Source organism: Lissotriton helveticus, chromosome 2_1, assembly GCF_964261635.1.
Source record: "Lissotriton helveticus chromosome 2_1, aLisHel1.1, whole genome shotgun sequence".
Taxonomy (NCBI): domain Eukaryota; kingdom Metazoa; phylum Chordata; class Amphibia; order Caudata; family Salamandridae; genus Lissotriton; species Lissotriton helveticus.
Genome location: NC_136059.1, coordinates 530,095,672 through 530,118,670, shown reverse-complemented (window position 1 = coordinate 530,118,670; position 22,999 = coordinate 530,095,672).

The following is a 22,999-nucleotide window of genomic DNA, read 5'->3' as shown; positions in this document are numbered from 1 at the left end:
ATGTGGGCAACAGGGGGAGGGGATCAGTACAGCTGCTGTGTACAAAGAGTTTTTCAGTGGTAATAGCAGCTCTTTAAAACTCTGTGTAAACATCATATCAGTCTCTTGCTCATCCTAGGTAAGTCTCAACTTTAGTATAGTCAGTGAAATTAGAGTCATTCTCTTTACATCTCAGTTCCCATTAGAGGTTCTGGCTCACAGCTCTAAGGGCGATTACTGCTAGGAATTCCTGAACTGTGGTTCAGCATGAACGCCCCCTTTTGGCTATTAGCTGATACGACAAAGCGTTTTTATCTCTGCGACTACAAATATATTTTATTAACAGAACTGTTTCAAATGACAATGTATTTCACAGTGTTCTTTCCCGGTTCACTGACAATAAGGCCAGGAAATACTGCAGGGATTTGGATGTTGGAATACAAATTCTTCGGTACAATTTCAGTATCTTCAAATTCTTCTCATAATGACATACCAGTTTTGTGGAAACAGAATATTGCGCCATGTTGAAATGTGTGCGAACAGATGTATGCGGCCATCATTTATACTGTTCTAATACCTACTTCCTTGTTCATTTCAGAGTATTCAAAGAATAAGACCCCATTGATGTAAATTAAGTTCATGGGCCTATCCCACTGGTCTTCCTGTTAGAGGAAGAGAAAAACACTTTCCCACACCCAAGCCAATGACTCTCCCCTGGGAGCAATTTTCATACCTCATCAGGCATAATAACTGACTGGGCTACTACTGGGGAGCTATTGTAAATTATCTCCCAGGAGCTTCAGCAGGAAAACTTTAACTTTCTAAAATTTACTTTTTCTTAGCATTTATTAAAAAGCTGACTTCACCATTGAGTGGGGCTCTTTAATAAGAATTAAAACGTATTTTCATCCTCTTTTTAGCTGGCCCCTTGCCGGAAAAAGTAGGATTAATATTGATAGTTTCTTGTTGGGTCTGCCAGAGTCTTCCTATAGTGAAAACAGCCTTTGGGTGCAGGTGACTGTAAGGACATATTAACTTGAAATGTCACCATTTGCTACTTTTAAATTGTTAATTAATTGTTAATTGTCATTTGTTAAGCACGTTATCACCATCAGGTCTCTAAGCACAGTCAGAGAGATCCCAGCCCTCGAATGTGGGGGATTATATTACGTCCCAGGCCTCCGCAAAAAGTACTGTTTTTAATTTTTTCCTGAACGGGAGAAGGGCGCGTTCTCTGCGTACAATCTCCGGCAGGTTGTTCCATATATGGGGGATGGATGAGGGGAATGCTCTTCCTCCTTTTGAGGACAGGTTGAATCGGGGGCAACCCAGAAGGATAACCTGTAATCTGGCCAGAAGGTTATCCGGGAGGCCGATATACAGGGAGTTCCTATAGTCGAGGCGTGATAGTATCAGAGCAGACACTGCCATTCTGAGTATATTGAAGGTGAGTAGAGGGGCAAGCTTATGCAGCTGTCTCAGTATGCCTGTACATATTTCCACTACTGTCGATACCTACTGGGCCATAGAGAGCGTGGCATCAATTTTGATGCCCAGGCTTTTTACAGCCACGGCCGGCTCCGGGTATGTGCCAAGTTCTTGTGGCCAAAAGAGTTCCTTCCAAGGGTTAGAGTCTGAGGTGACAGCCAGTACTTTAGTTTAATCCGGATTGATTTTGAGGGAGTTGGCCGTCATCCAGTTAAATACCATCCATCCTGCCTTGTAGGCTACAGAGTCTAAATGGGGTGACTTACTAATATTGACAAGGAAGGCTTTCCTCTGTCAAAGTTATTTTGACAGCTTGCACTGCATGTTTTACATTGCAGCATTCAGGCTATACAGGGTAAGTCATGTTTGTATTGTCACTGTAGTAGATGGCACAATAGATGGTGCAGTTCACAAGTGGCATGGAACTTCCAGGCTCTGGGTACGCTTTCTATACCATATACTAGGGACTTACAGGTACGTTAAATATGGTAATCAGGAATAAGCCAATATAACCATGTTTAAAGGGGGCGCTTTTCTCCTGGTTAGCAGGAGTAAAGTGCATGGAGTTCTAAAGCCAACAAATAGGGCAAAAATTAGGGGGGTCATCATTCAAAAGATGGTCATTTCCTACAGTATTCATTTCAGTTATTACATAGCTTCCTATATAGAGAATGCTTTTATGCAGTGTGATTCACAAACCTAACCAAGTAAACATCCTATAATTCATACAAAAGGAATTACAAATGTGTTCACATTTGTACAACCATGTGCACTAATTCTGTATGCACCAAGTGGACATTGCTGAGAGCTGAAACATTGGGTATCTGAGGAAACCTGGCTTTGCCTGAATAGAATCTGCTTGGATCATGCAGCAGTCCATACAGGTTTACCTGGAGGACAGGTCACTTGCATGCACTTCTGAGGGGAGCACTGCTGGTGTTTAATTTATGAGATAATTTAGGAGTGAAATGTTCCAAGTCCATGACACCATGCTTGGGCTAACCCTTGGAAATGGAAACTGCTACTCTTAAGTGTACTGCTTGCGCCTTGCACATAGATGTCAGGGGAGTATTGTAGATCTTTCCTCTTTCTGCTGCTGGGCTGTCTGAAGTGCGTGGAGAAAGGGCAAATAGGAAGTTGGCCAAACCTGGACACTTTAGGCATGCTTCTCGGCACCTGAGCAGTTCTTAATTTATATAGGGGCTTTAATCATTTATCCAGGTAATTTAATCATTGATACTGCTCACCCTTCTGTTTTCCCCACCCTGTCACCTCTCCCACTAGCTTGTCCGTTTCATGCCCCCCTCAGTCATCTATGAGACTTGATATCTGAAACACCTATAAAAAAACCTTCGCCTATAGAACTAAATGTCGATAGTGAACATGAAATAGAGGCACAAAGAAAATAATCACCTGTGGAGTTGCCATGGATATACAGAGCCAGGAATGGCAGATTTTGGTCACTGGTCCCCGTACATAGATTAGGTTTGGAAGAGTATGAGCACAGGTGTACACTGCTATCCCACTTGTTTGTCATGTTGTTTACTAGCCCCTTGAGACTTCTAATATATACAAGCATTGGCCAAGCCATTAAATCTGGTTTTAATGTGCTAACATGTAGCGTTAGCACCTAGGAGCTAGGCACATGGGAAGGGCAAGGAGAAGCAGGCAGTGAGGAGTATAATTGTAAAGTAGTCCCCCATTCCGTTCGATGCAATCACTTGAGTGGTAGATTGATACACCCAATAATCCAATAGAATTAAGTAATAGATGAAAACTCCACTGGGCTGAGCCAGGATTAGATTGACAAAGTTGCAAGCTAATGGCAGAAGAAGGCTGGTTGAAGAAAGCAGATAGATGAACAGGGCAGACCCAGACCCACCCTGTGTGTATAGTTAGCAGTAGATATGTTTGCTAGATAGCTGCACTGTCAAACTCCAGACTTAAGATTGCAACAGGGAGGAGCAGAAAACTGAGCAAGCAGCAAGACCTCCATTATGCATTAGTGTGCAAGCAGGGCAAACCCTATACAAGTGGTCTTCAAACTTTTTATGCTCCCTCCTTCCAGTACAAAAAAAAAAATGAATTGGGGGTCCCCAAAATGTTTTATAATTCTATTAAGTTGGCAATGCGGAATATGTTTAGACTTCTTTAAACATAACAGTTAAGTTCTGTTGAACCTTTTAAAAAGGCACCCAAATACATGATTACCAAACATACTATTCTAGTTAGCTAGGCCTTACTAACATGTAAAGTTATCCATAGTGAGATCATCTGAAATGAGGGCGGGGAGGTTTTAAGAATATTTGCAGTCCCTTCCCCTGTAACACATGCTCCCAGCCAGGTATAAAGACAGTAATTGCCTATTATAAAGTGGCTTACTGCTGATCTGTTTTTTAGGTCTTGCCTAGGTAGCACTTGCGCTGTCTCTTTGAGACATGCTGTATTCAGGTATGGACTTGAAGCTCCGCCCATCTTTTTAATTGGCTGCTGTCACTGGCTGTCCTTTGTAAATGGTTGCTTTTGATTCGTTAATAGGTTTAGGAGTCCCTCCTTAGTATTACCTTTTCTCCTTTTGTAACCTCACATGAAGACTGGCCATCTTATATGTGTTGTTACTGGGTTTGTTTCATTTACAGTCTGTGAGCACCGTTTTCTCAAAGGAATTTATCCTGCCTGCTTTTTCAGGCAGTACATGCTGTTGCGCATCTACTTTTTTGTTTTTAACCAGCTGCACTTTTTTTTTTTTTTTAAAGACCTTTATTCACAAATGCACATTGACACAGCGCTTAGCCTACAACCCTGGGGGCCGGCCGCGATAATTATAGCAACAAGCAACGGTACAGGAGATACATAGCCAATCAGCCGACACCCCTGAGGTCCGGCGGCGAAATATCGATGCATGCATATTGTTGCCAAGGTCGAAATCAGGATAGTCAATAGGTCTATGGAATTTTGTGTTTTTTATACTATGGTGCAGTGTTCGTAGAAACTGTTCAAAGAAAAACAAATAAAACAATAACATTCACACAAGGCATGAGAGAATTGAGGGTACAGTCATGGGACCATGTACCGGCACTCAGTAATCAAGTTATACACTTTGCAATTATAATTCTTCATGGGAAGGGGGCAGTGAGGAAACCTAAAACAATACAGTATCATTTAATAGGTGGAATGTCAATCAAGGGGACAAGGTTACGCCACGGAACAACTCTTGCGGGGGGGTACAGATATCGCCATGATAAGTGTTCCACTGAGACCAGATTCTACCCCATTTCTTGGGCCTACCACATGACAGGTACACAGTCTTCTCACGAAACATGCACCAGTCCATGTTCTCTTTCCAGTGCGATACGGTTGGAGGCCTGGGGGAGCCCCAGAGCTGCGCGATATCTCGTTTGGCAATCATATTGCCTAAGGTGACCCAGGTAATCTGAGCAGAGTTGCAGTCATTGGGCTCCCAGACATTCAGGAGGCAGCGCCTGGCTTCGGGCAGCAGTGCCACACCAGTGACCCCCTCCATCACACCATGCACACGGGACCCAAACTCAACAATATCCGGACACTCCCATAGGATGTGAAGGAAGGTACCAGTCATACCACATCCACGCTTACACAGAGCATCCAAAGTGTAACCCATGCGGACCAGACTCGGACCAGTGACATACACGCGGTGGAGGATCTTGAGTTGAACAAATCTGAGGCGAGAGGGTATAGCAACCTCTTTCGGTGAGGACAGAGCGGACTGCTAGTCCTCATCATCTAGTTCTAGACCATCGGCAATCCATATGGCCCTCAGGCGCACCAGCAGGTCAGCCCTATTGTTGATCATCTTCTTGTAAATCAGTGAAACCGTGCTATCGGGCACATATCCATCCAGGATGCGATCCTCCAGGGGTGAGGATTCGGGGATGTCTGTGCCAACAGCAAAGACTGACAACAGGGCGTGCCGGACCTGAGCGTACCTGAAGTATTCTCTGTCCCCGAGTTCATACTCTATTTTGAGCGCCACAAAGGTCTTAACGTCACCATTAGACCAAAGATCCCCCACCCTAGAGATCCCTATCAAATCCCATTTAGCAAATCCTTTAATTCGCCATAGGTTACCCAGACTTTCAGAATCATACAACGGGTCGCACGAGTTAGTCTGTCATTCCATCCCAGAGCCGCAGTCGCATCATGCCACACATGCACAGCAGTTTTAGTGGGTCCTGCACGTGTTCTGATGAGCCTCTTGGAGTACAGTGCCCTATTAAAAGTCCCCCCCCGGAGAAGATGCCTATCCATGGCAAAGGCCGGGGCAGGTCCGGGGGCATATGTTGCGTGGTTAACAGCACTCAGCTGGGAGGCCCAGTAGTAGCGTCTGATGTCGGGAAGGGCAATGCCCCCGTCATACTACGGAAGCGTGAGTTTAGACAGGGCTATGCGAGCACGGCCGTCCCAGAAGAGTTGCCGCTGTAAACTCTCTACCTCTCGGAAATAACTCAAGGGGACATGGTCAAGGGAGTTCTGGAGAGCATACAAAAATCTGGGCAGCGACATCATTTTGAATAGAGCCGCACGACCGAGCGGTGACAGTGGCAGACGACGCCAACGTGTAACATCAAGCTTCAGTCGTTGAAGAGGAGGCAGTAGATTATGCTCATGGCGAACGGCAGGGTCCAAGGAGATATGTATCCCCAGGTATTTGAAGCCGGTCTCAGATACTTGAATTGGAAATCGACGTGGCAACGGGGGAAAACCACCAGCCAAAACGTAGATACAGGATTTGGTCCAATTGATAATGAGACCCGAGTTCTTCCCGAAGGATGCAAGAACGTCGAAGAGCACATTCATGGACTTCTTAGGGGAGGTAAGATATAGAAGGATGTCATCTGCGTATAGCGAGATACGATCCTCGAAGTCAGGAGTCCACCGAATGCCCTTTATAGAAGGTTCCCATCATTGCCATTCTGCCAACGGCTCTAGCGCGAGGGCAAAGAGCAATGGGGACAACATACAACCCTGCCGAGTGCCGCGTCCGAGTGTGAAAACACCGGACACCTTCCCGTTAACCGCCACCTGGGCGAGGGGCATCTCATAAAGAAGTTTCACCCACGCGATGAACACGGGACCGAACCCAAATTTTGTGAGGGCCGCCCAAAGATAGGGCCATTCGATGGTTTTAAAAGCCATGGTTGCGTCCAAAGAAGCCAAAATGGCCGGCTCATTAAGAGTCCCGGCCCTCGCGAGAACTCCGTGGAGTCTCCGAAGATTAAGGGCGGTGTTTCGATGAGGAATGAAACCCGACTGATCCGGATAGATCAAGTCCCCGATCACCTTAACCAAACGTTTAGCTAACAGTTTAGCTAGAATTTTGGGTTCGGCGTTAAGAAGGGATATGGGTCTATACGAGACACCGATCTCGAGGCTTACCCTCATTATAAATTACCACGATGGTGGCAAGTCGCTGATCAGCGGGAAGAGAACCCGAGTCCAAGGCCTCAAGAAACATGCCCTTCAAGTAGGGCGCAATTTTGTCGGGTCGTAGTTTGTAAAGTTCAATGGGTAATCCATTGGGGCCCATGGCTTTACCGGAGCGTAGGGAGCGTATGGCCCCCGCCACTTCGTCCGCCGTAAGGGGCGCATTCATAAGGTCCCTGTCCTCTTCAGAAAGACAGGGCAATGCAGCCGGAGTCCTCCTCATCCCTATCGCAGACCGAAGCATACACTGTTTTGAAGTGGTCGGCAAAGCACTCAACAATCCCAGCCGGGTCAGTGACGCACTCTCCATCAAGCCTCTCAATCACAGGGACAACACGATTCACTCTTTCTTTCTTGTCTAACCACGCAATCAATTTACCAGCCTTGTCACCCACATCATACAACCTGCCCTGCTGCTCTCTGCTCATCACCTTCGCAGCATCAGGGACAACAGCTCGATAGTCGGCCTGTTTCAGGCTGAGTAAATGAAGTTTTGGGCGTGTCACCCCTGTATCAAGGTCACCCTCCAGTGCAGTTATCTCAGATTCGAGGCGCACAAGCTCCTCAGTCTTTGCTTTTTTGGCTGCAGCAATAAGCGAAAGAGAGCGGCCACGAATAACAGTTTTGAAGGCCTCCCACAGTGAAACAGAAGAAGAAACATAACCCACATTTTCATTGAAGTAATGGTCCATAGCTTTAACAAGTTTGGAACGGGTTTTGGGGTTACGAAAGTACCAAGGGTTGATAGGAGCAATTCTGCCTACACTACCCACCCCTACCACAAACCGAAGCCACAATGGGGAATGGTCAGAAATACCCCAGGGAAGATGGCGGACTTCGCTGATGGACGTGGCCTGGTCAGATGGCATGAGAAAATAATACCCCAGAGTGGAAGGTGTATTGAAGCTGTGATGGGTGCATCAATCTCCAACTATCAATAAGCCCAAAGGTATCTAGAAAGTCGCTCAGCCACATATGAGACTTATGCAGGTCCCTGGGAGGAAAGCGATCAGCTGTACCGGAAACAACAGAGTTAAAATCCCCACCAAGGATAAGGAGACCCTCAGGCAGTCCCAAGATGACCCTGCACAAATCGGCGTATGTGGAGGCCTGTAGGCCCGGGGGGACGTATATCGTAAGAATAGACAGTGTCTTCCCTTCCCACCTACCCGTGAGTGCGGCATAACGCCCCCTATCATCAAGTATGACTGTATCAATTTCCAGGGGGAGAGAAGACCGAATAAGAATGCCAACCCCCTGGAGCCAGAGGTGAAGCCAGAATGAACGGCTAGGCGGTAACCACGCCTGTTCATGGCTCGACACGTATTCCCTATAAGATGCGTTTCCTGTAGAAGAACAACATCAGGGGAGTGGCGTCTAAGGAGCTGCAACACTACACCTCGTTTTATCCTGTCTCCCAATCCATTAACATTCCATGATAAGAGTCTCAACTCACCACTCCCCATCCCTTAGCAGAGGTCAAGCACCATGCACACGGAACCCCAAGACCGAAGCAGTTAAAAAAAACAATTTGATGCCCTGTGTAAAGAAACAACAAAACAAACACCCCTCACCACCCCCTAAGGCGAACCCGTTAAAACACCCCCCACCCTGCACCCCTGGATAAGACTCAAAAGCCACCCCAACTCGCAGTGTGCCTGTCGCCCCCTCAAACCCCATTCTACACAAAGAACCCCGGAGGAGGAAGAGTCCCCTTTGACCCCCGCCACCCTCAGGCCAACCAATAAGGAAAACAAAAGAATCATTGTTCAAACTCAGCTGATGAGGTTATAAAGCTCAGACGTCCGGTCCCACAAGTCACTCTTGTCCGGCGAACCACCATCGGCGCCGCCGGGGTGCTCGGCACGATCATCCCTTTTTGGCAAAGAGTCAAGCCAGTCACTGACACTGTCCGGTCGGTCGAAGAAAAACGTTCATTCCCCGTACTCAATACGAAGTCTGGAGGAAAATAACATGGCGTACTTGAGGCCCAAGTCCAGCAACCGTCTCTTAACTCCCTGGAATCCCATTCTCTGCCTCTGAACAAACGGGGTAAAGTCTGGGTAGAAGTTCACAGTGGCGTTCTCGAACTGCACAGGGCCCTTCTCCCGAGAAGCTTGCAGGATGGCGTCTCTGTCCCTGAAATGGAACAGCCTGGCAACGATAGGTCTCGGGGGGCCCCCGGCTTAGCCTTCCCACCTGGAACTCGTTGAGCGCGCTCGACCGCAAAGAATTTAGTGAGTCCAGCGGGAGCTAGATAATTGGAAACTAGATCTTCCACCAGGAGGTCAGTTGCTGCAGATTCGAGATTTTCCGGGGCCCCGATTATACGCACATTATTGCGGCGCGCCCTATTTTCGTAGTCCTCCAGACGACGAGTCACCGTTTCATGGAAAGAACGCAAGTTCCCGATCTCGGTCTGGATGTCGGTAACATCAGTCGTCAGACTGGAAGTCTTGAGGTCCAGCGCCTTGACCCTCTCGTTGGTCTTCGCCAGATCCGCTCGAATCAACGTTACATCCACCGCCACTGTGTCGATTTTGGAGGCAAGAGCCTCATATTGCTGTCCCATGGAGGCCTTCATACTGTTAATGGCTCCCATGACATCTTGCAGCGACACTTCCGACGTAGCAGCGGAGGCAGCCATAGGATCAACAGGCGTACGGCCAGCACTACTGGGAGAACCCTTCACTTGGGAGTAGTGGTCCAAAATGTTGGTCTGGGTCTGGCCCCCACGATGTGGCGGCTTAGTCTTGCGTTTCTCCGCTTCGGTTTTGGTGGCCATATTGGAAAACGGACCCCGAAGGGGCCCGCACGACCTGGTGAAAATGGCCGGCAGCGATATGGCATTAGACAGCGAAACCAGCCAAAAACCAGCATAGATGCCAATATTGAGGGATAGCCAGGCAAAAGATGAGAAGGCACCTCACTGGCACAGGAGAGCCCAACAGGGTCAAGTGGAGACCCGAGCAGTTAGTCGGTCAGTCCGAGCCGAGAGCAGGAAAACGAAACCGAAAGTTGGGCAGCGACCCTCCAGAGGGAGAGATCCCTGCAGCCGTTGTTGTTCAACTGCTCTCTGGCCTGTAGCGCAGCCAAGTCCCCGGTCTCGTCCCGGGGTGGGCCGCAAAGTCCAGGACGACGTAGAAGTGGATCCCGGCGTCCGAATCAGAATTTTCGAAGGATATTAAGATCAGCCAGAGCTGGTTGTCAAAAGCCCATCTTCAAATTCAGGATAAATTCAGGATTTCTGCGAAGGGCGGCGAAGGGTCTCGGGAGCTCTGTGCTCACGTGACCATCTTGAATGCTCGCGAAGCTCCTCCTCTGCTGCACCTTTTTTTATAGGTTGCTCGCCATATTCAGGTCAACAAACAAATGCTTTTTTTTAAGTGCTGTGACCTCGGTCTTTAACTTAATTTATTTTTTTCAATGTACCACACACGCTGCTGATTTAACATGGTGACCACTGCCATTTATTTGTGCTGGCTGTCAGCACGCCTGCTTTTATCTTCGCCCTGGGACCAGAAATCAATGTTTACATTTGCTGAACATTGTTAAAGTTAGTCGTTGCCCATAGATTTACTGAAGCGTCTTTTGTAGCTGATACGGCAAGTACTTTTTAGATGCTGTCTAATCTCTTATTAATAACCCACTTTAGTGCTCTCACCAAAGGAGCGAACTTCCAATTGAGCATCCTGAGGAAAATAAAACTGTTCCTACCCCACAAAGACTTCAAAGCTGTGGTGCAAGCCCTAGTGATTTCTAAGCTGGATTATGGAAGTGCAGTCCTATTCGCCCTTCCCAGCGTGAAGATGGCACCACTTAGGGCTTCTCTCAACTCTACTGTAAGGCTCATCACAGTTTCAAAATGTGGCAATCACATCACGCCTGAGCTAAAGTCGCTAAATTGGCTCCTGTATGAAGCAAGGATACAGCTAAAAATTGCATGCATGACCCAGAAAGCTTGACCTTTGAATACTTTAATATACCTTGCATTAAAACTTGACCTCTCTGGTGGCTCCACATCCTCTAGGGGCTCCTGCACCTTATTGATCAAGCCACAACAATTCCATAAAAAGAAAACCTACAATCGAGCATTCTTAGGCATCGAGAATTTATAATTCCCTGCCCCCTGAAATCAGACTGAATCAGTTGATGACTTTTTTCAAAAGTTAAGTTAAAGCAATACTGTTGAAAAAAATTCTGCCTAGATCCCCAGCCCCCGAGGCACTATAGGACTCACTTGTTTATATCTGTCTAAATTGTACTGTATTTTGACCGGTTGGTTTACTGTTACTACTTCCTGCACCTTCGTGATTGCCGAACTGTAAAGTGCTTTGATACCCCCCGGGGTATCAAAGCGCTATATAAAACTTTTTTTTTTTAAAGAAAGTGCGCAGGTGTTTGAGAGATTGTATTCTTTATGAAATATTTTTGGTATGTTTTAAAGAGCGCCCACAACCACCTTCCTCCTACTGAACTAGTATTTATTTTGTTTTATCTACTTTTGCTGGATTCATATAGCAATGGTCTTGGGCCAAAGGCATTTGAGCGCTTTACAAGAGGACAAGAAGTACGCATTGGTTAACAAACATCATAATACATTAAAAAAAGTAAAGAACCTAACTTACCTGCAAGACGCCGCCGCCATCGCCAGGCATCCTGACACGCCGCCACTGCCAAGAGTCACTTTGCAGCAGACTACACGCGCCGCCGCTCCGGGACCACATTTCCCGGCAGCCTACGCGGCGGCACGCCTTGTGACACCGCGAGGGCGCCAGGGAGGCGGACATAAGCGCCACAGGAACCCGCTTCGCGGGACGCCCGGGGCTAAGCCCGGGCAAAGGGCGGGCCCTCTACGGCCCTCAGGGGCAGGGCCGGAAACGCTGCAGGAATCATCTCCGCAAGTAAGACTTATGGTTCTAAGAGTTTCCTATTAGCTTTTAAAACTGTATAAAGAGTGAGTTTGAGTGTATATTGCAAACATGTCTACGAAACCGAAGGAAGCCCCGCAAAACACTCTTGACAATTACCTTGTCCAAACCGTGAAAAAAATAAACACGCAGAGGAGAAATTCTTTGGGGTTGAGCCAATCCCCGGACCTACGTTGTTTGTCCCCCACTGCATCTATTCTGATTGATGACACAATTTTGCAGGAAGTCCATCAGGAGGGCATAACTTGTGACCCTATCTCTCAAGGATTAAGCGGCACACCTGTCAACGTAGTTCCGGCCTCTGAGCTTCCTAACGTAGAGGCTGAGAGTGACATTGACATTGACTCTGATCAGGAGAAACAGACTCGAGTTTCATCTGACGAGCAGACACCCAAAGGGCGTGTCACAAGGCCAAGACGATTATGCACTAAAAACCCACCCAAGCAGGGTGGCCCACGTCCGGGGATAAGAAGGAAGAGGGCTATTACCCCAAAGTCAAAGCAAGTAAACATTGTGGAGGATAAACAAAATCATACATTTGAGGACGCTTTTTTTGATAGGATTGCTGACTTTCTTGAGTTAAAAATTAATGCCATTGTTAAACCTTTAACTTCAAAAATTGATAAACTGCAAGCAGAGATTAGGAGATTGGGTGGACTCCACACTACGGTTGCAGGTGGGGTAGAAAACATAACCACGTTAGTTACAAACTTGAGCAATAATACAGGGGGAATTGTGGTTAGAGAGGCTGGAAGTGATGGCGCACGGATCCAGGCGCCTGATGAGAACTTACCGCCCCAACCATCAACATCATCGTCCACTATTAGTGAGGACCCTCTGTTAGTTAACATCCCAACAGATAGTACCCCCTCTGTCAGCTTCCCCCCAGTAATTGCTCACTCAACGGATCCCCTACAATTTTTAGTTGAGGCCACACCAGTGGTCCTAGTGTTAGCGAATGTCCCTCCTTTGGAAGGGGGAACAGTGGAAAGCCCTACCTCTCTCACAAGCAAGGCTCTGCACTGGTTAACCAGTAATATGCGGTTAGCTCCAGGGGGAAAGTACCATCTGGCAAGCATAATTAAGTCAGCAACTAGGGTCCCCTGGTTGGGAAACCGGCCGAAAAAGTTTAAAGGGGACTGTGTGGCAGTGAGCCTCTCAAATCAAGACGTCCTCCCTAATATACTTGCTAACCTATTCCCTCCTCAACGCAGACAGGGTACTGTTGTTCCCTTAACCCTAAAGTTCTTTTACGGTGAACAGCAGAACGTCACCCATCCAAGGACTCCCGCACCAGGGTGGGATAGAATTTGGGACTCAAATTTCAGATGGGGGCAGGACATAAGGCATAATGCAGCAGCCCATCATTCCCTCTTACCACAGCACAATCCTTTCGTAGAACCCCTTCAATTGTTTAATCGCTATGCCCCATTGTCCTTCATGGATCAAAACGATTGACTCTCTTCCAGAAAAGATACTAACGGTGAGGGTCCCTCGCTTGTTCCTGGAACATTAGATCCAAGACTTACAGGCATTAGGGTCTGCAGAATCATGAGCTGGAATGTTGCTGGCATTAGAGCCAAATTCAACGATAAGAACTGGTTGGAGGTAATTAGATCTAACGACATTCTTGCTTTCCAAGAAACTTGGGAAACGTCAGACAGACTTGTTCTGGACGGCTTTTCCCATTTCCTTGTACCGGCAGCACCTAGTAAATCAGGAAGGGCAAAGGGGGGCTTGGCTATATACATTTCCCTAGATATTCAAGGAAAGCCAAGACAGATTAAAACTAATTCAATAAATATCTTAGCGGTTGAACTAACTACACCAAACTCACAGCCTATATTACTCGTTAATTTTTATAATTCCCCTGTCAGTCAAATCTTGAATGAGCATTTGGTAACTTTAGAGTAATTCCTGTCTACCCACAGCGAGAACAGTGTTCATGGGTTTGAGGTGATCCTTTTGGGAGATTATAACATCCACCCATGTAATATGGATTGCCGTGTGGAATACGAGGATTTTTCCCCCTACTCCTCTACTCCGCATTTTGAACACTCACCACGTGGAGAGGCTTTGGAATCGCTCCTAGCAATTTTTAATCTTTATGAATCACATAGTAGCCATATAGGCTCGAGGTTACCAACATACGTGGGTAACAACACAGGCACAATTGTGGATTATATTTTTTTATCGTCCAGTATTTTGCCTGAAGTGCTCAATTACAAGGTTGAAACTTCAGCTTTTAGCGACCACAACCCTGTAATTTTAGAGATTGTATCACAGGGAGTTTTGGGAAAGAGAGTGATTGAAGCATTATGTGTGATAGATGTAGTCCTGAGAGACCAGAACCGCAGACTGAAATGGGACCAAGTAACCCCAATTACCTTTTTGCAGGATACCCTGGCTAAAGTTGAGGGGGAGGTCGCAATCTGCTTGGATAATAATAACTCTGTAACTACCATGATAGAGGCGTTCAATGTTATCTGCCGTCAGGTCAACTTAGACCTGACCATAAAGAAAAAGCCTTATACACATAGGGGCCCCAAATGGTTTGATTCAAATTGTTCCAAGGCTCACTCAATCCTCCTGAAAGCCTTAAAAAATAAACCAAGAGACAAAGAACAGATAGCATCTCTGAGGAAACAATACAGTTATGCTATCAGGACGAGGAAATCTGAGATTAAAAAGGAGGCCTGGAATGACTTATTGTCGCCTGATATACAGAGAGATAGTGCTAGATTTTGGGCGATAATAAACCATCCATATTTTGTGGGACTAGAGAAGCAGAGAGCAGACTGCACCATACCTGATGAACAGTGGGTCACACATTTCAGTAACATTTATAGCTGCCCTGACATTACTCCAGGCTGTGGAATGCAATTCACACAAGCAGTAACCACCATCTCTCCTTTTAGTACAGAGGAGGTGAAAAAAGCGATTAATGACACACTCTCTAAAAAGGCACCGGGGCCCGATGGGGTCCCCGCAGACTTCTTTAAGAGTGCCCCTGAACTAAGCGCCAAAATTCTCACAAATATTTTTAACGCTACAAGGGATTTTATTTTTCCTACTAGCTGGGCTAAGTCCACCATAATACCGATTTTTAAAAAAGGACAGAGAACAGACCCGGCCTGTTATAGGCCATGCTCCCTCATTGATTCCAGTGTTAAAATCTTGGGGAGAGTCCTTTTAGGAAGACTGACTCAGCTTTTAGAAGGGAAGGGTGCCCTATCAAATGCACAATATGGTTTTAGAGCCAAAAGAGGAACTTTAGATCAGTGTCTAAATTTAGAACTGATCATAAATAAATACGCAATTGCCAAGGGGGGCTCTCTGTACATGGCCTTTATGGACCTCTCCTCAGCTTTTGACCTAGTTAACAGGGCTAAGCTGTGGGGGGTCCTTTTGACCATGGGCATTGATGCTCCTTTGGTTGGGTATCTGGCCGAGTTACATAGAGATCTTAAGACCTCGGTCAGAGTGACCAGGGAAGGAAGATGTACTTGCCACTTTAAGTCAGAGAGGGGGGTCAGGCAAGGGTGTATCCTTGCCCCCCTTCTCTTCACTCTTTATATAAACGATCTTGAGGCAGTCCTGGCAGCTTCCCACATCGACATCCCGCGTGCAGGTGAGACAAAGATACCTGTCCTCCTGTACGCGGATGACGCTGTCCTCTTGGCACGCTCTGGAGTGGCACTAAACAAACTCCTTTTATCTTTTGGGGATTTCATGTCCTCGTTGGACATGAAAACCAATGCAGAAAAATCTCATGTAATGATTGCAGGTGCCGCAGGCAGGAAAAGAAAGTCGAAAACATTTTTTTGTGCTGGGAAAGAGGTTAGGAGAGTTCCATCTTTTCCTTATTTAGGAGTGACCTTTGATGAAAAGGGCACGTGGGGCCCCCAGCATTCCGTTAAAAGCAATGCTGTGGCAAGAGCGGCCGCTGGGTTGCTTGGTTTTGCTAAAAAACTTGGAGCCCGCCCCATGGAAAGCATTATTAAGGTCTATAAAGCTGAATGTTTGTCGGTTGCCCAATACGGCTCTGTTATTTGGGGGTACACTAATCATGATAAAATCCAGAAAGTAGAAAATAAATTTCTGAGAACCCTGCTTTCTGTCCCCCAATCGACTTCCACCTATATAATACATACAGAGCTTGGACTTGGCTATATTACCGACATTTTAAAACTAGCCCCAGTTATAGGATGGTTGAAAATTTGGCTCAACCAGGAGCTCACATTAAATCATATTATCTTAAAAGATTGTTTAGCCCTGGATAGAGCTCATAACATTCCGTGGCTAAAATACGTTCAGACTCAGTTAACTTTAGCTGGCCGACCTGAACTTTTTTCTTCTCCACATTTGATAAACCAGGAAGATACAAAAATAGTTAAAAATATCCTGACAAATTTTTATGTTTTGGAGAGGGAAGCCACAGAGTTAAATAAATCTACGGTTAGGAAACATTGCACGTTAACATCTGTCCCAGGTATGGAACCATATCTTTTTTTGGTAACTAAACCATACCACCGTTTCCTTCTAACGAGATTTCGTCTTGACCTGATTCCCTTCATTCTGGGTAATTTTAAAACATGGATTAGACCTGAAAATGCCGAACCATGTGATTGTGACCACTTTTCTACCCAGGATACGACTCATTTTATCTTGTTCTGCGGCCATTATACTGAGATCAGGAAAAAATACTTGCTTCCTATACTGTGCAATCTGGGTTTTACGCAGGTAAAGCCAGCTATGATATCCCTGCAACTCCTTCCCAATCTAAAAGTAGCATTTCATGTTGCTAGTTTTTTGGTTGCAGGCGCCCGCATAAATAAGCACCGTTCTAGAAACATGCACCTTGTTCCAGATTAATGATTACTCTTTTATATCTTACTGATTTTAATACTTTTAATATTTATGCATAACTTATTTTGTACATTGTGAGTTTAGGGTTTTTAACAAAATATTGATCTGTATTATTATGCGTTCTGATGAAATGTTGTCATGTATTAATGCTCGTTCTTTTATGATTTTTAGTAATCGAATATAGATAATTGACTGACTGACTGATCATAATACATTATAATAGTACCAGGAACTAAAAGGAGCAAGGGACATTACAGGATAAGAGGTAGTTAGCTAACTATAATAATAAATCAGCAGCTAGTAAACCAGAGAGCAGACAGAGCAAACATTTCATGACAGGAAAGACAGGTCAATTCAGACTAGAAGATGCGTGCAGCGATCCCCACTTTAACCAAAGTGTTTCTCGAACAGGAGTATTTTGAGTTTCCTGTTCAATGTGCACAGATAAGAGACTGTGCGAAGGACTGGTTGAATGGCGTTCCAAATCAACGGTGCACTGCTAGAGAATGCCTCTCTTAGACAGTGTTCATGCCTGAAAATTGAATGTTTCATGCAAATACTTCAAATATTTCAGTTTTCCAGTCAGCTGGGAGGGAGTGGAGTTGTGGAGGGCTTTATGAGTATCGCTTATAGTCTTAAATTGGGCTTTTGCATTTTTGTGGAGCCATTGCAAGGTAAGATGAAAAAGAAATTTGGCTAAATTTCCTGTGGCCTGTCACAAAGTGGACAGCTGCATGGAGTGCTGCTATAAGAGGAGCTAGGTGCCCTTATGGGAGAGTAAAGATGAGTGAGTTTTCATAATCTACTCTTCAAAGAAATAGTGCCTGGACCACAAGTTTCACATCTTGCTCTGAGATTAACTGCCTGACGCCCCAGAGCAGTCTTAGTTGGTGGTGTGCACTTTTAGTCATGGCTGAGATTTGAGTCTGGAGGTTTAAGTGGTTGTCAAGGATAACATTGTTTGATTCAGCATTCACCACATTGGCTAGGTTGCATTTCAGGGGAGGGAAGGATTCGAGCCACTGTTGGACAGGAATTTTTGTGGGCAGATTAGTAGAAATTCAGTTTTAGATGGATTGAGCTTTTAGTAGCGATTGGCCATCCAGTTTTAAACCTTATCAATGGTGAAAAGACAGATATCTTCAAGGGAAGATATCTTAAGGTAGATCGTGGTATCATCTGCATATTGATGATAAAGAATTCCTTTTGTTTTTAAATCTCACTAAGAGGTTCAAGATATAGATTAAGTAAGGGTTGGTAGAGGACAGAGCCATGTGGGTCCCCTTGTTTTAGGTTGATCAGGTTGACTCACATAGGGAATATGACTGTGATGGGTGAGATGGCATTGAGATTAGATAAGCGGGGTATTTTGGGGTAGAAAGTAGCAGGGATAGTTGTGGGAGAGCTGTTTGGGTGATTTTAAGGGGGTGAGTCAGGCAGAACAGTTGCAGGGGGCAGTGAGCTAAACCATGAGGAGGTACAAGTGAAGCCGTGGTAGATGTGAGGATAGTTAGGAGGAGAAGCAGGAGGAGATCTTTGAAGTGATGGAGAGTCAAAGGGGGTCATTTCAGTGTTGGGCATATTGGTAACAGGGAGGAGTGAACCATGGGGGGAAGGTCAGTGAATTATTTCTGCCTCTATATAGAACAGGGACCTTGCCTGTGCAACGCTGATGAGTTTCTAGTCATTGAGAGATGTGTAGAGAAATGTCTTCCTCCCCTCATGGCATTTCAGCTGCACCACAGAGGTGGGGGAGCAGGCACTACTGTGTTGGAATGCAGCTTTCTAAAGAGCCCCCCTCAGGTCTTGCCTTTAGATTCGACTGCGCCTCACTAGGTCTGTTGCTGATTGGCATGCCAAGTGGCCTTCAACTTGAAGTACGACTGGTCCTGCTCGGAGCCACCTCACCATATGGGAGGGTGCCAGGGGGTCAGAGTTTGGTCACATCTTCTTCACCTCACATCCCCTCTTTAAGCAAAGTGGACCAGGTTAAACCTCACCAGGATCATGGCCAATCAACGTATCGAGCCTCCAACTTGAAGTCAGACTGATCCCACTCAGCAACACCTCATCATCTGTGAGGGCCTTGGGGACAAGGAGGGTTTGGTCATGTCTTGCTCACCCCATCTGGTATGAGTCGGGTAGCTCTTAGAGGCAGATGATGCCACAGCATCTGATATGAGGCAGAATCTAGGAGTACCAAAAGAAGGCAACCATAAAGAAGACTCGAGTCACTACCATCGATCCCATTCATACTTGTTGTTGTACCCAGCCAGACTCCAACTTAGTTAGATGCACTGTTCAAAATCCCCCACACCCATCCATGAGGCCAGCCTATATTGACCTTTTAACCATGCCATTTGTCCACAGCTTTCCATAGCATGTAAAAGATGGCTTCAGTCACTTGTCAACACTGGTTTCCCCTAAAATACCCTTCAGTCAGTGTAGTAAGTAAGGCATACAGGGTTGGGCCATCAGATGTGAAAGGACCAGGATAAGTTCAAAGAGAGTACAGACCTCAAGGACAATGGTGCCAGTGCCACCTCTGAGACACCAAAACAACCAGAACAGCCCTGAAGAGGAGAGATACAGGGAGGGGTGCTGTGGGAATTACAAGGGCAGCAATTTCAGCAATAACGATATCTCTCAGCAAGCAGTGGCAGAGAGGGACTCACTTCAGGTTGGCAAATTCAGAGATGGCAGTTGCCTCAAGATGAGTCTGAGCTCCAGATGCAGTTGACGCCGTGTGCCAGGAATAAAAATGGCAGCTATGTTGTGGTGAACTCAAGTTCTGGAGGCTAATGACCTCCACAACAGCACCAGCGCAGAGAGGAAGACAACAACAATACTGCAATGGCAATGCAAATGAAACATAGTCTAATATTATGTACATTTGCAGGCCATAAACAGTATATTGCAAATAGAAAACTGGAGGATACCAGTAAAATGAGCCTTTTCCTTTGGGAAGAAGATTATACGTGTTCAATTTGACTCCTTGTGCCTATTTTGTGCCCCCCACTACTATTTTACTGGTGTGCCTTTAAGAGGGTGGACAATGTTTTGCTGAAGAAGTCATTGATAAAGTTTGCAAACTTCTTTCTACTTTGAGGGTCTGTGTTGCAACCAGTCAGGTGAAAGACCTCACAGATAGTTATTTAACTTTAGTGGGAAGCTTCTGGCATGCCAGCTAGTCCTCCTATACGTATAAACCCAACGCCAGGCACAACAAAATGAGTCTCTAACCATTAGAGGCTGAATGATTTTGCGAATTTCCTACCAAAAATACATTTTGGTCTATCACAAGAACCATATACTTTCTCATCTAGACAGCAACTGTACTACTTTTCAACCTTTAAAACTTCATTACGTTGCCTGGTATAGGCTGGATTCAATATCTAACACATATGTTGGGGAGTGAGCTCTTGAAATTATTCTGTAAACCTGTATAATCTTTGTGAGACTGGTCGACAGGTATTCGAAACTCCCAAATGAAAATTCAGTTTCATTGCTGAAAATGTGCACATTTTTCTTGCTGCTCAGATCTGCCTGATTCTCAGTCCAGGGCCATGAGTCTCCTGGGGATGTCTGGTGAGTGTGGAAGACGTTTGGGTTTCAGGTCAGAGATCCTTTGTAAATATTGACCCTTAATTTAAATGAGAAAACAGCTGCAGGAAGGAAGGAAGAGAAGGGGGGCGTTTGTGGGATAGGGGCTGAGGCAGCACATAAGGAGTAGCACAAATAATAAATGGACTGTTCATTGATAATCCGAACTACTTAACCCTCTGTAAATTCATATCAGTCTCTTCACTCCAAGGGAGCTTTCATGGATGGTGTATGGCGCCCAAAAACATCTGATTATCACATTACCTCCACAGGATGGAGAGAACTACATCATGGCTCACTGTATATATCACTGAATAAGGCAATGAACATATTTCAATTCTGTAATGATGGTTATTAATACAAAATTAAAACCCATTCATTTTAATCTGATTAATTGAACGGACTTAATAAAAGTGGAAGGTTTGAGATGCATTATCCACCGAAATAATTATACCATATATACATATTACATCCAAAAGGTTCGAAATAATCACTATTTAAACCTAAGTTTATTAAATATCTTTAATGGTAAATTAATGTACTGACTTGAATGAGTGGGATTAGATTTTGTATTTAAATACTAAAATAAAAAAAATTAAAACATAGAAAGATTAGGGTAAAGTAAAAGATCATTGAAATATACATAAATAATTCCATGTGCTTAAGTTGTAGAAATTAAACTCCATTTGCTCTTGTGCTAGACGGACTGTTTTGAGGCAACATATTTCATATTTTGAAAACAAGATGAAATACAAACATTGATCTTTGCTGTCAGCACAAGTTTTGTGTACATAGACAAAATACAAGCATTGATCTGTGCTGCTGCAAAACAGTGCTGACCGCACAAGCGTGAAGCTATCCGCCGGCAGAAATAACTGCTAGACAATTAAGTGCAAGTGTTTTACCATCATGTTTCTCTCGCTCCTTCCTTAAAACCATTTGGCTTCGAGTCCTGGTCTCTGTTTTCGAAGGAGCTTGGTTTTTGTTTTTACAGTCGTACTATTTGTTTTTACCTAAAGGAGCCAGTCTTATGTTTTATATCGCTCTGCTGTGGGCAGCAGCAACATGCATTTGTCCTTCTTCCATGTGAAGCAAATCCTTTCAAGCTCCAAAAGTGCTCAGTTAGTAAAAGAAAATAAGTGCAGTGGCCTAACAGTATTTTTAGGAGTAGTTCAACAAATGATGGTGGTGGGTCCAGCTGGATCCTGGATCCGTTATTATTGAGAGTGAAATACGCTGAATTGGTCCCAATATCATTTGCTGACACCGGGACACATTCAGCAGTGCACAAAAGCTGCCTACTTTCTATTCTAAAAGAACAATCGATGGATAGAATGCAGAACAATGTCATACATTCACCCCAGGACAGAGATCTACGGCGATTCCAGAATCCTAGACCTGTAAGTACCACCTAGCCTAGCCCACTTATTCCAGAGACATTGGAAATGAGTTGCCCCAAAATATATTTGCTTCTTCTAAGTCAATCTCATTCGAAATCATCAATGATTGAACCCCCTTTGACAGGCCAATTGTTCACTAAGTCTGCATTTCCATTTATTTTATTCCTCAAAAATGCATAGATGGACGCATTCATATTGCATACACCAAATTGTTGGTTGGTTGCTGCTGATGTGCTGATGAGTTGCTATATAACTCACTCACTCACTAACAAACTACAAAAGCTTCTACTAAGGACTGGAGTCAGAAGCATGTGACGGAGGATGCGCCACTCCACGGACCGCTAAAAAATGACCAACTAATACTAAGGGGCATATTATCATGAACAGGCGATAAAATGATCACCACTTTATCGGCAGGAAACTGCTGCTAAAGAGGCAATAATGGGCTTGATAATATGCCCTTGTGAATTCCCATAGCAGCCCAGTTTAACACCAGACCCTGGGCTGCTATGGGAATTCACAAGGACATATTATCAAACCCATTATCAGCGTTTTAGCGGCAGTTTCCTGCCGATAAAGCAGCGATAATTTTATCGCCTGTTCTTGATAATATGCCCCTAAGTAACTAAACTACCTACCTACCTACCACCACTATCTTAGTGATAGGAAACAGGAAAGAAGTCTCTCTAGCATTACCTAACTTAAGTTCTCTAAACTCTCTTACATAATCAACCCAAGCAAGCGCAAAATTACAAACAAGTAAGATTAGTAGCACTGAGCACCTGTCTAGTGTCTAGAAGAATAACAATCACATAGCATAAGATTTCTAAATGAAACTTACCTGCATGTAAGCAGCAGCATTCTTGCTATTTGGGAAAAAATAATATTCGCAATAACACAGAACAGAAGAACACAATAGTAATATAATTAGCTACTCACCAAGCCCCGAGACCTCAACACCTAGCAGGTCCATCAAGTTCTGTTCCCCGTCCAAGGTGTCGGACCACCGGTGAGTCAGCTGGTTGTGGGTGCGTTGGACCTCAGAGCAGCGAAACGCTGCTCGGCGCACCCTCGCCCCCCGGCAGTGAATGTTCTTGGGTAGCAAAGGCAGCGCCAGCCCTGCCGCCTGCTGCCAAAGTTAATGGGAGGTGGCGCTGTACAAAAAAAAATGGGGCGGCAACCTCCACCTCTGAGAACAGGGCGGCACCCCTTCCGGGCATTGTCTTCCGCAAGAAAGGCGGCTCTTGGTCGCACTAGCCTTGGCCT